The sequence below is a fragment of the Sturnus vulgaris genome, unplaced genomic scaffold (assembly GCF_052056855.1).
Source record: "Sturnus vulgaris isolate bStuVul1 unplaced genomic scaffold, bStuVul1.hap1 Scaffold_195, whole genome shotgun sequence".
Lineage (NCBI taxonomy): Eukaryota > Metazoa > Chordata > Aves > Passeriformes > Sturnidae > Sturnus > Sturnus vulgaris.
The window spans coordinates 5,880,607-5,895,668 of record NW_028276170.1 but is presented as its reverse complement, the minus strand read 5'-3'; the positions used below and the strand labels follow the sequence as shown (position 1 = coordinate 5,895,668).

General features: G+C 53.5%; 1 protein-coding gene and 1 pseudogene across 1 annotated transcript in view; both read left to right on the top strand.

Annotated features, from left to right (window-relative positions):
• The window catches only part of LOC148218027 (uncharacterized), a 775,474-nt gene that overhangs the window by 39,170 nt on the left and 721,242 nt on the right, over positions 1-15,062 (top strand). The gene's annotated exons all lie outside the window — the stretch shown is intronic.
• LOC148218031 (class II histocompatibility antigen, B-L beta chain-like) lies at positions 12,559-14,216 on the top strand (annotated as a pseudogene).

Here is a 15,062-nt window from a genome sequence, read left to right as displayed (position 1 = left end):
ACGGCAATAGTAGCCAATCGCAGCGAGGGGCGGGCTCTGCACACGGCACGGACTCCTCCTCCCTTTCCCCGAGCTCCGCTATTTTTCGGAAACCTCGCCTGAGGCGGGGCCCTGGCGCTGGGCCCGGCCCGGGCAGGAGGCCAAGGAAGCGCTGCTGCCCTGAACCGCCGGGAGCTCGGGGTGAGTCCGGGATGGAGCCGGGATTCACCTGCAGCCTCTGTAGGAGCCTGGGCCGGAGAAGGGGATGCCTGAGAGAGGCCAAAACCTCTCTGTCGCTTCCCTCCTCACACTGCGCAGGGAACAGAACACATAAGGAAAGGCTCGAGGGTCTGGATAAGGGCGGGGAGAGTTTAATCACTGGTCAACACACCTGACTTGGGGAAATTAATTGAATTTATTATTGTGATAAATGTGATTCGTGCTAATTAAATTGTAACTATATTAGCAAAATTGTATTTAGATCAATAGAAGACAATTGTTACAGAGTGAAAGGGGGGGAGATGGGTGAGACAGGACAAAGGACATCTTCCAAATGTTGGGAGTCGAAGGAGGATGTTGGAAGCGAATAGTAGAAGGACGTAGGTCTGTCTGATAAGCAGCATCTAGAAATAGAGTTTTGACCTGGAAATGGGCCAAAATGGGACCATTCCAAGCATGGGATTTAATTCAAGTCTTGTTATGGAAAACATCTGCTCAGTCACACAGGGCGCCTGCGCTACCTGCAGGTCACACAGCGGTCACTGATGAAGATGATGAGCCTTCATCAGAAATAAGACCCTTAAAAGGATGAGAGACCCCCTAACCCATTAGTAGAGCATGCGCCATACAACATAGTGATGTAGATTTTAGGAACAGAAACTAGGAGGAGTTTTCTAGAAACTTCTGTAGCATATAGTATATAAACAGGATTTTTGGCCTTGATGCTTTGGTACGTGAGGAATGGGAGCCACTCCCCATATCACCGGTCGGTTTTGCTTATGCTTTATACGAACCTCAATTATACTAAATTATATTCTCAAATATATGCATTTTGATTGTATTCATCTCCAATACTTTAATTGTATCCATTTATAATTGTTACTATTAAAAATTTGCTGCTACATTTAATCTTGTTGCTTGATAAACTGGAAAAATAGAACGTCATTCATAACATTATCAAACAAGTCAGAGCAAGAGAATGAGAAAATAATTCCTACGAAAACATCTTCCCCTCACCCTTCCCTCCTTCCCGGATTTCCTGTTATTCTCCATTCCCTCCCCTGTCCCCACACAGGGGATGGGGGTCACAGTCAGATCGTGTCACTGTTCCCGGTTCCTGTCTGCAGTACAGAGGTGGCTGCCCTGTCCCCAGGACTGCACCTTGGAAGGTTCAGACTTCTCGCTCTGTCCACTCCATCTCCCCCTCCAATGTGCACACACACCCGCTTTTTTGCTTTTTTTTTTTTTTTTTTTTTTTTTTTTAGTAAAACAAAACAATATTCATAATTCTCTTAAGTCTTTGTTCTTCCCTAGTTCAAGAATTTAACACAGCCTTGGCTGAACAACAGTCCATGCCAATTACCACCATTTTCTAGAAGTGACAATCTTTTTCGTTCCTTCTTACCTACAAGTCCCTGGCCCTGTTTCCAAGCAGATTCCCAGGGTTTGTTTAAGTCACATTCACCCTGTTCATTTCACCCGTCACTGCCGGAGCCCCTTCACCTGCTCGCCCTCGCAGGTTCCTCCAAACGCGTGTCCCTGCCCGCGGGCTGGGCTGAGCTGGGCTGAGCTGGGCTGGGCTGAGCTGGGCTGGTCTGGGGGCAGCGAGCCCGGCAGAAACCAACACCCGCGGGACGCTTTGGTTCGCAGGGCCCGAAGGTCCGGGGTTCCTCCCTTTCCCCTGTTCCACTTGGTTTAGGATTACATTTTTGGAGGGGATAAAAGCGTGTTTTTTCTCCAGCACTGGGTGGGTTTTTCCCTTGCATGGAGCACTTGGGCCTTCCCCGGGCCCCTTCTGCCCTCTTGCAGAACCAGTGGCATTTCCCACCACGCACAGTTTGTAACCAAGGGGCGGCTGCAGCCGAGGAGGCTCCAAGCGCCTCCTTCCAGACTGACTCTGCAGATGCCGAGGCTGCTCTGGGCTCTGCCGGGGCTCAGCACTGGGCGAGGCTGGGCCCGCTCTCCCCTCGCATTGCTCGGGGCAGCTGAGTCACAGGGGGAGAAGGCAGGGACACAAGGGTGTTGAGGTTTTAAGAGAGTTTTTATTCAAAAAACTGCCATAACAAACAGTCCTAACGACCCTAACTAACTAGCAGTGCTAATTACCATAACTAACTGTCCTAACTACTGTAACAAAAAGCTGTTCTCAAGTGCTTTGTCTCCTCTGCTGCACCCGTGGTTGCTTTGCTGCAGCAATCAGAGGGGTCAGGCTGGAGAGAGGCTTGGCTGATGATAAAAATGGGTGCTGCCCAAAGGATAAAAAAGAAAGAAATGAACCATTACTTTCCAGAGTCAAGTTCTTGGACGAAGGGGAATGGTTTGAAACTCAAGAGACGGAAGCGAGCTCAGATTAGGTCTAAGGAAGAATTTTTTTTTTACCAGAGGAAACACTGACAGAGGGAGCCCGGAGATGTGGGAGGTGCCTCCTCCCTGGAAGCATCCAAGCTCAGGTCAGGCAGGGCTCTGACCCACTTGAAGATGTCCCTGCTCGTTGTGGGTCACCAGGTCCAGATGACCTCGAACAGACCCAGCCAGCCCCAACCAGGCGAGGATTCTGCTTGCTTTGCGTGTGAAAAGCAGCGAGGCTGGAGATTATCGGAGGTCCCCCCCCAAGAAAAGCCCTCCCTGGCGCTGCTGTTTCCCCTGCAGCCGCTTCGCGCTCACCTGCAGCAACTCCTGGGCAGAGAAGCGCCGCTCGTCGTCCGAGTCCAGGCTGCACTCGAGGAAGTCCCGCAGCAGAGCCGACAGGCGCCGCGGCTCCTGCAGCTGCGGGGTCCCGTTCTGCCGGATCAGAGCCCGAGCCTGCAGGAAAAGCAAAGGCAGCGCTGTGCCAGCTTCCTTCACACCCACAGCTGCTCACATCGACCCCGGTAACTCAGCCCCAGCTCCGGGGGCAGTTTCCTCCCCGGCAGAGGTGCTGCTCACGGCTCATTTTTCTATGCCAGCCAAAATCCCCAAACCCTGATGCAGCCACAGCCATTGCAACATCCAAATGATCTTGCCTTGAGAGGCCATTTCGTTGTCTGACTTTGTTAGTAGGAACCTCCATCAGAAACAGTATATTTTGCTTCTCCAAATACGGACACCAGCTTTACAGGCCATTTTCAAGAGTCAGTGTGGTCTGCGTGTGTTATTTTAAATTGCATCAAACACATGTCTGCAGTGCCACTGACACTGAAGTAAATGAATTCCTGATGCCCCATCCCAGAAATTGCCAGGCAAGGAACAGGAGGTTGGGGTTGCTGAAAGCTCAGGCTTAATGACAGAGAAAGTAGCTTGGACTAGGAAGGAAATATGTTGGACTACAGGGATGTTAAGCAATCATCTTCATGTTTTAGACAAGCTTCCTAGTGAGAAAAATCAGGGGGGAATTCAACTTAAACCTTTCTTAAAAACCTCTTTTAGAAACTCCTTCAGAAAATTTGTTGGGTTTGGGGAAGGGTTTTGGGGTTGGTTTGGGGTTTTTTTGCAAGATAACATTAGAGCTGATACACTGGCTTCACATTTTCAGGTCATCCTCATAGACAGAAGAGCTGCAACAATTTGAAACCCAAAGCAAATTGTTGCTGGAGACTGCAGAATATTCATCTGTGTTCAGGCTCGAGTCCTCTGGGAATTCCCTTCCCAATATGCAGAAACCTCCAGCAGCTCCTCCCAGTGCAGGGTCAGCCTGTGCTCACAGGCCTCTGCAAACACTGGAGAATTTGCCTCTTACCACAGCCCCTGTTTCCTTGAAGTAAGGAGGTTCTCCTTCCACCATCTCGATGGCCACAATGCCGAAGGACCAAATGTCCACCTTGGGGCCATAAGGAGACCTGGTCACAACTTCTGGGGCCATCCAGTGAGCAGTGCCCACTATGGAGCTGCACTGGTCCTGCTCAGGGCTGAGCTGAGCACAGAGGCCAAAATCAGCTGAGGACAGAAACAAACACTGTCAAAGACAGCTGCAATGAGGAAACCAAGCACAAAGATTCCCCACTCTCAGTGTGAGAATGCAGTAGTGAAGTCAGCTGGAAAAGTCCTCAGGGATGTGGCCAAGGAATGATGGAACTGGACCCTTAAATAAACCCTCAGCGTTCATGCAGTGGCTTTTACTGATTCCCTTGCAGTTTAGATTCCAACTCCCGTCCCTCTGGAAGGGCCATGCCCAGAGCAAAGCCACTCCTGACACTCTGCTCCTCTCCTGAGCTCTCTGCACGGGGCAGCCGCTCTCAGCTGGCAGCAGGGGCCGGGCAGTGCCAGCAGCAGCACTTGTGGGGCTCTGACCATCACTGGAAACAGCCTCACACTCACACCCCGGGAGCACCGTGCCTGGCCACGAACACCCACCCAGCTTGACAGAGCCAGCCATTCCCAGAAGGATGTTGGAGCTCTTCAGATCTCTGTGGATCACCCGGTTGGAATGGAGGAAATCCAGGCCCTGCAGACACTGAGAGACAACAAGAAACACAAGGGTAAAAATCAGTGGCCAGAACACATCAGACAAGAAAGGACAGTTTGGAATTCTCCCAGCAGCAACTTTGCTGTGACAGGCCAGGAGACAGTGCAGACAAGCTCCAGGAAAATGGTTCAAGGCAAAGCTGAGAACAGCAAATCAAATCAAATCAAAGAAAGACAGAGAGAGTACCACAGCAGCAGGAAAGAGGACAAGAACAGAGTAGAAGTGTAGTGATACTGGCAGGCCACTGACTCCAGAGGCTCTTCCTTCTCCAATTCTTAAAAACAACACAGAAACAAAGCCCTGAGCATGGAGCCCCTCCTGCTCTCACAGCCTGTTTGGAAGGACCATCGTGTCCAAGCCATGGGAAGCACAAGCAGGATCCCTCACCTCCCGACTGACAGCTGCCATCTCTCCTTCAGCCATGCGTGTCTGTCTGACAACGTCCTGCAAAGTTCCTCCATCCATGTATTCCATCACCAGCCAGAGATCTTCGTCGACGAGGAAGCTGGAAGAGGAAAACAACAGCATGGAGATGAATGTGCACTGCTCAATTCCCCCATGGAAAAGCCTCGAGTGGAGTTTTGTTTCCAGGTCACTTGTCAATGAGAACACGATCAGATGGAGAGATTCCTGCACAGGCCTTGGAATCTGCACAGTCTGAAGGAGAAGGAGACACCTGTGAGAAAGGAGATGCCTTAGATGGCAAGCAAGTGAAAAACGCAGTTTAGCAACAGCCCAAATCAGTGTGGAACCACAACACTTGCCCCCAGCTGGTTCAGCATCTGAACTCATCAGTTCCACCATTCCCTCCAGAACAAGGCAATGCAACTTCCAGAGTTATCCAGGCAAGGAGGCCATACAGCACTTGGGACAAACGTTATCAACTATTTGGGAAACCATGAACAAAGTCCCTTCAGAAACAGGCAAGGCCATTGAAAAATGGGCAAATGAGGCATTTCTGGAAACCTGGACTTCCTGGCATCTGCAGCAATGGAAAGGAGTTGGGAAGAAGAAGCCAAGGGAAATAATTTCTGCCATGGTTTATCAGCACTTATCATAAGGCACAGCACAGGGTTCCAGATTGAAGAAAAAAACAAACAAAAGCATGAAGCATGGGAGTGAACTGCCAGGCTGTTGTTGAAGATATGTCCAGGTCAGGCTTTTTCAAAACAGGCTACTGACTACGGATGAAAGATTAACACAGGGCCCTTGCACAGGATAAGACCTGAAGCACTCACCTGTCCAAAGAGTTGACAATGTTGGGGTGGTTCTTGCCTTTCAGGACCAGGATCTCATTCACAGCTCGTTCCCTGTTCTGCTCTCTGAGACTCATTTTCTTTATGGCCACCTGAAGTGACATTGCAGACCTTTAGCTGGAGGGGTCTGTGGCAGGAGACCACAGCAAGCATGGAGTGAATCTTTTTGGAGCGACAGAGCCAGGCTGTGCTAAACTGCCTTGGCATGGGACACCAGAGCTCAGCAAGTGCCATTCCCACAGCCCATTCCTCTGCTGGCTGGGGGCTGCTTACAGGACACGTGGCCAGAGACATTTGGCCTTGTAAGCTCTGCAGAAATGGTCCCTCAGCTGTCAGCCTCAAAGCTCTTAACAACATTTTCTGCACCTACAGAATCTGCATCTTCTCAAATGGCCTTAGTTTATCACCACTCCGATGATGATGATGATGATCATTATTATGATTTAAACACATTTTGCAAGCAGGAGGTAATTCTGGTGCTGTGAAACAGAGCAAAACAGCCCAGAACCCTTTAGCAACTCTATGGGACTTGGTCAGGATTTCAAATGCCACTGCTCTGTTTGGGATTGCACAATAAAGCAAACACAGACATCCACTGTCACAGGCTGTCACTAACACCAGACCCAGTTGTGTTTCAACTGCAGCGTTTAGGAGAGAGCTTTGCTCTGGACATCCATCTTCTCATTTCTCTCCCTCTCTCTCTGTGAACAGCTGGAGTAGGACTAAAACCCCAAAGTGAGCCCAAGCAGGATCTCTCCCTAATTAGGCCTAATTAGGCCTTTGAAGATGAAAAGCAGGAAGGAAAAACTGCTAAATAGTGTTCCTGTCCAAGGCTGGGATGAAGATAAATTGAGCCTCAATTCCACCTGCTGATGCATTCATGGTTTTAGATATGAAGACCAAGCCATGGTGTCCGGCTCTGACAGACACCACTGCCCTCCTTGCATTCCTCTGGGCACTTCAGAAGCACCAAGTCTGTCCCAGCTGTGTTCTGAAGGCTGACACTGCTCTGCCTTCAGAGGAGCAGCCTGTGCAGGAAAGCTCTGCTGGGCCCCCGAAGCTGCAGCCACAGCCCCCAGCAGAGGGGAAAGCCCTCGAGAGCTGCCAGACGTGCTGGACGTGGTGGCACTGACCTCTCCTCCAGTGGCCCTGTCGAGTCCTTTATAAACAGTTCCAAAAGCCCTGGAGACAAAACAGCAGAGAAGAAAGAATCAGAGCTTTAGGCCCTGGGAATGAAAGGCAGCCCAGACAGGAGATCTTTGCTGCCTGCAGCATTCACAAAACACCTGAGTACATCGACCCTTCAAACAGCAGTGCAGCAGCCACCAGCCGTCTGCCAGGCAAGGTGTGCAAGAGAAAACTGAGCCCAACACGAAGGAAAAGGGCTGGAGTGAATGTCCACACTGAATCCCTTTAGTTCAAAACCTGAGGTGGGGGGTGGGTGTCTAAAGAACTGGAAAAGAATGTATTTCATCCTTTTGCATTTCCTGCCTAAGACTTGCAGGATCCACAAGGGCCCTGCCATCAGGCAGGTGATGCATTTTCCCCTCGAGTGCAGCAGCTCTGTGTCTGTTACTGAATGTATGGGGTTTATTACCTGTGCTGAAAAAAGCACTTATTAGTTCTTCTTGAGAACTGTTTTCTGAGAGTCACCAGATGGTGAGTTGCTCTTTAGGGCAATCAAATTCCAGGCACAGAAGATCTTGCAGGTCCTGCTCCTTGCTGCAGGCAGGACACTGCCAGCCTCAGGGGCCTTTGACTGTGCCTTCTGACCACAGTTATCAATTCTGACCAGGACTGAGAGACAGCAGGATCATACCCCAGTGTCTGAAGGTGTTTGGAGCTCTCCTGACTCCAGCAAAATACCTGGGCCGTGCTTGTGCAGAAGGACCTGCCATGCACTTACCCTTGGCCAATCTGCTCCAGTCCCAGGTATTTCTCAGCAGGCTCCCCCACGCTCACGATGTTCCCTGAAAGAAACCACGTGGAAGATGCTCCCTCCCAGATGGAGACCCCCTCCTTGCAGCAGAGCCAGAATGCAGCCCCACTCCCTGGGGCCATGAGCCCCTTGGTGTCAGCTGGGGAAGGACAATGAATGACTCGGTGACATTCAGCTGCAGAGCAGCACTGGGTGCAGCTCATGCTGAGACACACACACAGCACCCTGCTCTGGCACACAGGAACAGAACAGACGTACTCAGCTGCATCAGGCACCGCTCCCCTGTCCCCTCTGGCTGCAGGGCTGTGCTGCTGTCAGAATGTTCAGCACAGGATCCCGCAGCGGAGGGAGGTTCAGTGTCCTCTTCCCAAGCAGAGGCAGGTTCGTCGTCCTCTTCCCGAGATGCTGCAGGTTCTCCATCATCTTTCCAAGCCGCGAGACGTTCACCATCCACATCCCGTGCTGGGATATGTTCACCCTCCTCTTCCCGAGCCACAGGATGTCCTCTGTCCTCATCCCACACCGGGATATGACCGTGGCCCTCATCCAACGCCATGGGAGCTTTTCTATCCTTGTCCCATGCCAGGGGACATCCACCATCCTCCTCCCGTGCCGGGAGATGTCCACTGTCCTTGTCCCACACTGCGGGAGCCTTGCTGTTGTATTCCCAAACCACGGGGTGTTCGCCCTCGTCCCCCAGAACAGCGGGAAGCTCACTGCTGTCTTCTTCCTCTTTGGAAGCAGAGGGAGCCAGAGGAGGTGCTGATGCAGCTTTGGTGCCCTGAGGACAGACAGCAGCGTGAGGGACAGGAAGTTCTGTCTCAGTTACCACCTTATTTATCCTCAGCTACACATCCAGCTGCACGAAGCAGAAACAGAGTTCAGAGTTGTTCACACAATGGGCTAAAAGTGACATTGCCACTTATTGTTGGGAATTCGATATTTCACCATGGCTAAGGCAAATCCTCTGCCTGCAAAACCAGACCTGCAGCTCTTCTAAAACTCTTCAGCAGAAAAGGAGAAAACTGACAGGGATCCCTTTGCTGCTGCTGCTGCAAAGACCCTGACAGGAACTTTCCTTCAGCCTCCCAGGATGGCACTCGGCTGCCACACACAGAGCTCACAACTTGCTGCACAATTCTGAGCACCAGAGGTTTCTTCCCACTCACCGAAGGAGGAGCTGCTTGGGATCCACGCATGAGGTGCCCTGCAATGGGAAAGGGAACATGAACCAGATGCTGGTAGGAAAAAAATTGCCCGTGGTGGGAAATGCCACGGAGCAAGGCAACCCCAAGAGAACATTTTGCTTTCACAGCATCCCTCCAGGAGCCACAGTCCCTTCACAGAGCAAGCAAGAGAACAGCACAAAATCCTGGGCTGTGTCAGTTCTTGGCTGGACCAGCAAACAAAGGGAGTTCCAGGCTCCACTGCCACAGACGCCCTGCTCGAGGGAACAGAACCCCCCAGGCCTCATTGCAAACGCCTCGCTGGCTGCAGACACCCCCTTTTCCAGCTGCAGCTGCTGGCAGGAGCTCTCCCAAACCAACGGTGTCTTCATGGCAATTTGGTTACAAAGTCAACTCAAAGGTCCAGAGGAAGAACAGAAAGCACACAGCAAGCCCAAAGCCACAGATGCTGCACCGAGATAAAACCTCGACTTACTTGCCAAGTGGGTTAAAAAATACCCCGAATAAGCCACAGAGTACAGAGTGCAAACTGCAGCAACCACTTGCTGGATCATTGTGGCCGCGCTGCACACGTCTGCAGGCTGCACCCCTGCAGGCACACACGGACACGGGTCAGGGCTGGGCTGGCTGCCGAGAATGCCTCGGGCAGGAGGATCCTCCGGCAGTCAGCAGGCACCCAGAGCCTCTGGGCACTGAGGCCTCTGTGTCCCACAGCAACGGGAGCAGCACTGGGATGTGGCAACGCTCCTGTGACATCACAGCAGCAGCTCACGGAAAGAACGCTTGGAAGGTTCTCTGTGTCCCAAAGGAGCACAAAGAATCCTCCAGGGCACAGCCTACTGCCCGAAGGATCCAAGAGGAACTCTGAAAATGCAGCAAACAAGGACACCCCATAGTCCAGCCTGAACACTGAGTGGGAACAAGGAAGGGACAAAACCAAAGGAAACGTGACCTTTAGTCACTGATGCTTCTGACTAAAACCAGCAAGGCTTGTTCCATCTGGGATCTTTGTTCTAGTTCTAAAAACAAGCAAAGTTCTCCACTCTCAATTTACAGAACGGAGAAACTGGGGAGGAGGTGGGATTAGGAAGGAGGAGGAGTAGGAAGAGGAGGAGGAAGATAGGAAAAGGAGGAGCAGTAAGAGGAGGAGCAGGAGCAGGCAGAGAAGGAGAAACAGGAGGTTCCTGTGCCCCCCGTCGCCCCCACGGCATCCTGCAGGTGAGCGGGGAGGGAAAGCTGGTCCCAAATCTATCGGGGGGTCCCTGAGAGGGTTTTTTTTTATTGGGGTGTGTTTGGAGCTCGCAGATTGAGGAATTGAACCCCAAATATCGCCTGGTATCACTGGGAGGTTTTTTTCTGTGTGTATGTTTGGATCTTGCAGGACCCCAAAGCTGAGCCCCTTGGGGGAATCTTCTGGGGGTCCATGTGGCCATTGCCCATTGTCGGCAGGGGGGAGGACATTGGTCCTGGGGACCCCGGGAGAGCAGAGGAGAGGAACCCCTGGGACCTCCAGAGTACGGACAGCAGAGAGGGGTGATCTCCGGCAGCCTGGAAAGGGGGGGAGTCTGGAGAGGAGGGACCCCTGGGATCCCAGGGATCTCAAAGTGAGGCATCAGTGAAGAAGGGACCCCATGGACACCCAAAAGCCCCTAGATCATCTCTAAGAAGGACCCTGGAGAAGGGGGAACCCCTGGAGCCATTGGACCCCCATCATCCCAGGGAAGAGAAACCTCTGGAACCCCAAAGTGGAGAGATCAGAGATGGGGAACACCTTGGGAGCTTTTTTTGGCTGAATCTTGATATTTTGGAGAATTTCATGGACGCAAGACACCTCCTACATTCTAGAGATGGATTTGGGCAGGAGGAGCCCCCAGCCCGAGGAGCCCCCACCTTGTTTTTCTCCCCAAACCAGGATTTGTCATTCCCAAGCCACGGCTGGATGGAGGAGGAAGAAAATCCCCACAAGTGCTTGGAATGCGAGAAGAGCTTCCACTACAGCTCCCACCTGAGGGAACACCAGAACATCCACACTGGGGAATGACCCTATGGGTGTGGGAAATGTGGGAAGAGCTTCAGCTGGAGCTCCAACCTCACCAAGCACCGCAAGATCCACACCAGGGAACGGCCTGGAATGTGGGAAGACCTGGAATGTGGAATTCTGAGCTCATCACCCATCAGTGCCCACCAGGGGAAGGCCCGATCGAGTCATGGAGACACGAAGGGACCCGGAGCTCTCACTTGACCCAACACCAACGGAGTCACCACTAAGGGAAGCCCTGTGAGTGCCCCGAGTGTGGGAAGAGCTTCGTGCTCTGCTCCAGCTCCATCCCCCATGGGAGGATCGGTGTTGGATGATCCCCAGTGACCCCTGTTGGGCAGAGCCCTGGTGATCCGTGGTCCTGGTGATCCCCGTTGAGTGAGAGGAAGCTATTGGAGAGATTTCTTTCCCTCCTCTTTATGTTGCTGTGATTTGGTTGGTAATAAATTCCCTCGCTGTGCCCAGGCTGGGTCTGTTGTTCCCGTGCCGGAGTTTGCTGAAGGATCTCTCCCGGTCCTTATCCCCACCCAGGAACTCTCGGTTCCATTTTTTGTCCCCTCTGCGGCTGCCGAGGGCAGGGACAGAGCGGCTTTGGGGGGTGCCTGGCATCGGGCCAGCCCTCGCCATGGGCACCCTGAGATCCCGCACCCACCTGGGCACACATTTCTGGGCACACCTGAGCTCCCACCTGCCCAGCGCCCCAAGGTTCCCCCTCCGCAAAGAAACCCCACCCGGAGCTGCGATCCAAAAGCAGCCGGAGCGCGCTGCGGCAAATCAAAGTGCGAAGAGTTGATGACTCCTCAGTTGCCAGAGGGAGCCTCAGAAAAACGGGTCCCCAAAAGTGCTCTCAGCCAATCAGAGCGCGCGGCGCTGCTGAGCCCGGCCCTGCTCCGGCCTGGTGCTCCCAGTGCAGCCCCAGCGGCTGCTGTGGGGCTGGCGGCACCTGCTGGCGCTGGCCACGGGGCGAGTGACGGCAGCTGGGGCCGTACTGGTGGTGCTGGGAGCCCCCCCTGGTGCGGGCGCAGAGCTCTCGGGTGAGCGGGAGGGGAGAAGGGGGAAAGGGGGCAGTGGGAGCCCGAAATGGAAGGGGGAGGAGGAGGAGGAGGAGGAGGGGACCCCCAAAGGAAGAGCGAGAGGGGCTGAGGATTGGGGAACGTGAGGAAGGGGTGGGAGAGGGTCGGAAAGTGGGGAAAAGGGGAGGGTGGGACCTCAAAATCGAGGGAGAGAGGGTTGGGGATTGGAAGAAATGGGTGGGAAAGGGGAAGGAATGGGACCCCAAAAGTGATTCGGGAAGCGGCTGGAGGTGGGAGGGGAGAGGATGAGAACAAGGAAATTGGGGGAAGGGTGGGAAAGAGGAAGTGGGAGCTCGGGCAGGAGGGTCCCATGGCGGCCGTGGGGCACAGGGGGTGCGGGGTGGGGATCCGGGGTGGCCCCCGGACCTCTGGGGGGGTGACGAGGAGGCACCCCCTGAGCTGTGTCCTGCACACACAGCGGTGTTCCAGAGGATGGGAAAGTGCGAGTGTCACTTCATTAACGGCACGGAGAAGGTGAGGTTCGTGCTGAGGCACATTTACAACCGGGAGCAGCTCGCACACTTCGGCAGCGATATGGGGCTTTACGTAGGGGACACCCCGCATGGGGAGCAACTGGCCCAGTACCGAAACAGCGACCCGGAATTACTGGAGTATTATCGGGCTCGGGTGGACACATCCTGCAGGTACAACTACGACTTGTACGCCCCGTTCCTCGTGGAGCGCAGACGTGAGCGTGGGGCAGAGCGTGTCCCCACAGGCCCTGCCCTGGCAATGACCCTGGGGCCCCTCAAAACCTCCCTGGGAATCACCCCAGAGCCCCTGGCGTACATGTGCCGATTCCCGGGGCCTCCCATCCCTCCCAGTGGCCTCCGTGGCTCTCCCAGTCCATCCTGGTGCCCCCCCGCGCATTTGTCTCATGCATGGTTGGAACTGACGCCTCTCAGCCAATCAGAGCGCGGCTCTCTGGTGACTCATCAGTTGCCAGGCAGATCCGCAGCGCCGAGTGCCCCGCGCTGGACTCGGCCTCCCAGGGCCGGGCGCTTTTCCCCCAGATCCTCCCAGTGCTGCCCCAGTACCCCCCAGTGAGGCCCCAGTCCCTCCCGCACCTTCTCAGCCCATTCCCAGTCCATTCCGAGTCTGATCTCAGTTCATTCTCATTTCAAATTCAGACCTCTACCCACTCTCCCAGTTCCCTCTCAATCCATTCCTGTCTCTCCCAGTCCACCCCCAGTGTATTCCCAGTCCATTCCTAGTCCCTCCCAGTCTATTTCCAGTCTCTCCTAGCCCATTCCCAGTCCTTCTCAGTTCCACACCACCCCTCCCCTCTCTCTCCCAGTTCCCCCAAGCTGATCCCAGGCGTCCCCACTCTCTCCCAGTGCCTCCCAATGTCTCCATCTCGCTGGTGCCCTCGAACTCCCAGCCCGGTCCCGGCCGCCTGCTCTGCTCCGTGATGGACTTCTACTCTGCCCACATCCATGAGATGGTTCCAGGGCCAGCAGGAGCTCTCGGAGCACGTGGTTGCCACCGACGTGGTCGCCACCGGCGAATGGACCCACCAGCTCCTGGTGCTTCTGGAAACCACCTCTGGCTTGGGGTCAACTACACCCGCCAGGTGGAGCACGTCAACCTGGAGCAGCCGCTGAGACAGCACTGGGACACGGGGGAGGCACTGGGATGTGCTGGGAATAACTGGGAGGGAGTTGGAGAGAGCCTGGTCTAAATGGGGAGAGGGCCTCGGGGTCTGGAAGGGCTGGGAAGGGATTTGAAGGATGCTGAGGAGGAAGTTATGGGGTTCCGGAGGTGCTGGTGGGCACTGGGAGGGAGTTTGGGGGTGCTCGATGTAACTGGGAAGGAGCGTGGGGATGCTGAGTGTAACTGGGAGAGTGCTTGAGTGAGTCTGGAGGTGTAAGGGTCGGTCCGAAGTTCCCCTCGATTTTGCCTCCCGACCGTCGCAAGGAGACCTCGAGGACCCCACCCAGGCTGACTCTGGACAATGGTTTACTGGCCGGGCCAGGTGGATGCTCGTGACTGTGTGCTGGTGTATTGTGTTCACTGGACTGTGCTGTTGTGGCACCAACCAGAGACTGTGTTGTACCAACTGAGGACTGCTTGTCCGTACCTGTCTCCTGCAGCACCACACAATGGTCCATAAATCTTCCCACCTCTTGCCCAGAGGCCACTCGCTTTGGAGAAGGACTATAAAAGAGCGACCCTCTGGGAAAGACCCTTTGAGATCTCTCCACTGATGAAGACCCCTGAGATCTCCCCACGGACGAGGACTCGTCTATCGGATGACCCGTGAGGACGCCCGTCTCGTCTGTTGGTAGCTATTCTCCCATCCCTTCCTTTCCTTCCCCTTTCCTTATCCTGTACCTCTCCCCTTTACCGTAACTGAATTGTTGGCATTTGATGAAATGCATTGCTGTTGTTGACTAAACTGATTTTCTGTTGTTGAATAAACTGATTTTGTCCCCTGCATTTTGCCTGTTTGCACCTTTGAGATCAAAAGAACCATCACGACCCCCGCTCTGCATTAATAGCGGATGGTGACAACATTGGAGGGGGAGATGGAGTGGACAGAGCGAAAAGTCTGAACCTTCCAAGGTACAGTCCCGGGGACAGGGCAGCCACCTCTGTACTGCAGACAGGAACCGGGAACAGTGACACGATCTGACTGTGACCCCCATCCCCTGTGTGGGGACAGGGGAGGGAATGGAGAATAACGGGAAATTCGGGAAGGGTGAGGGGAAGATGTTTTCGTAAGAATTATTTTCTCATTCTCTTGCTCTGACTTGTTTGATAATGTTATGAATGACGTTCCATATTTCCAATTTATCAAGCAACAAGATTAAATGTAGCAGCAAATTTTTAATAGTAACAATTATAAATGGATACAATTAAAGTATTGGAGATGAATACAATCAAAATGCATATATTTGAGAATATAATTTAGTATAATTGAGGTTCAT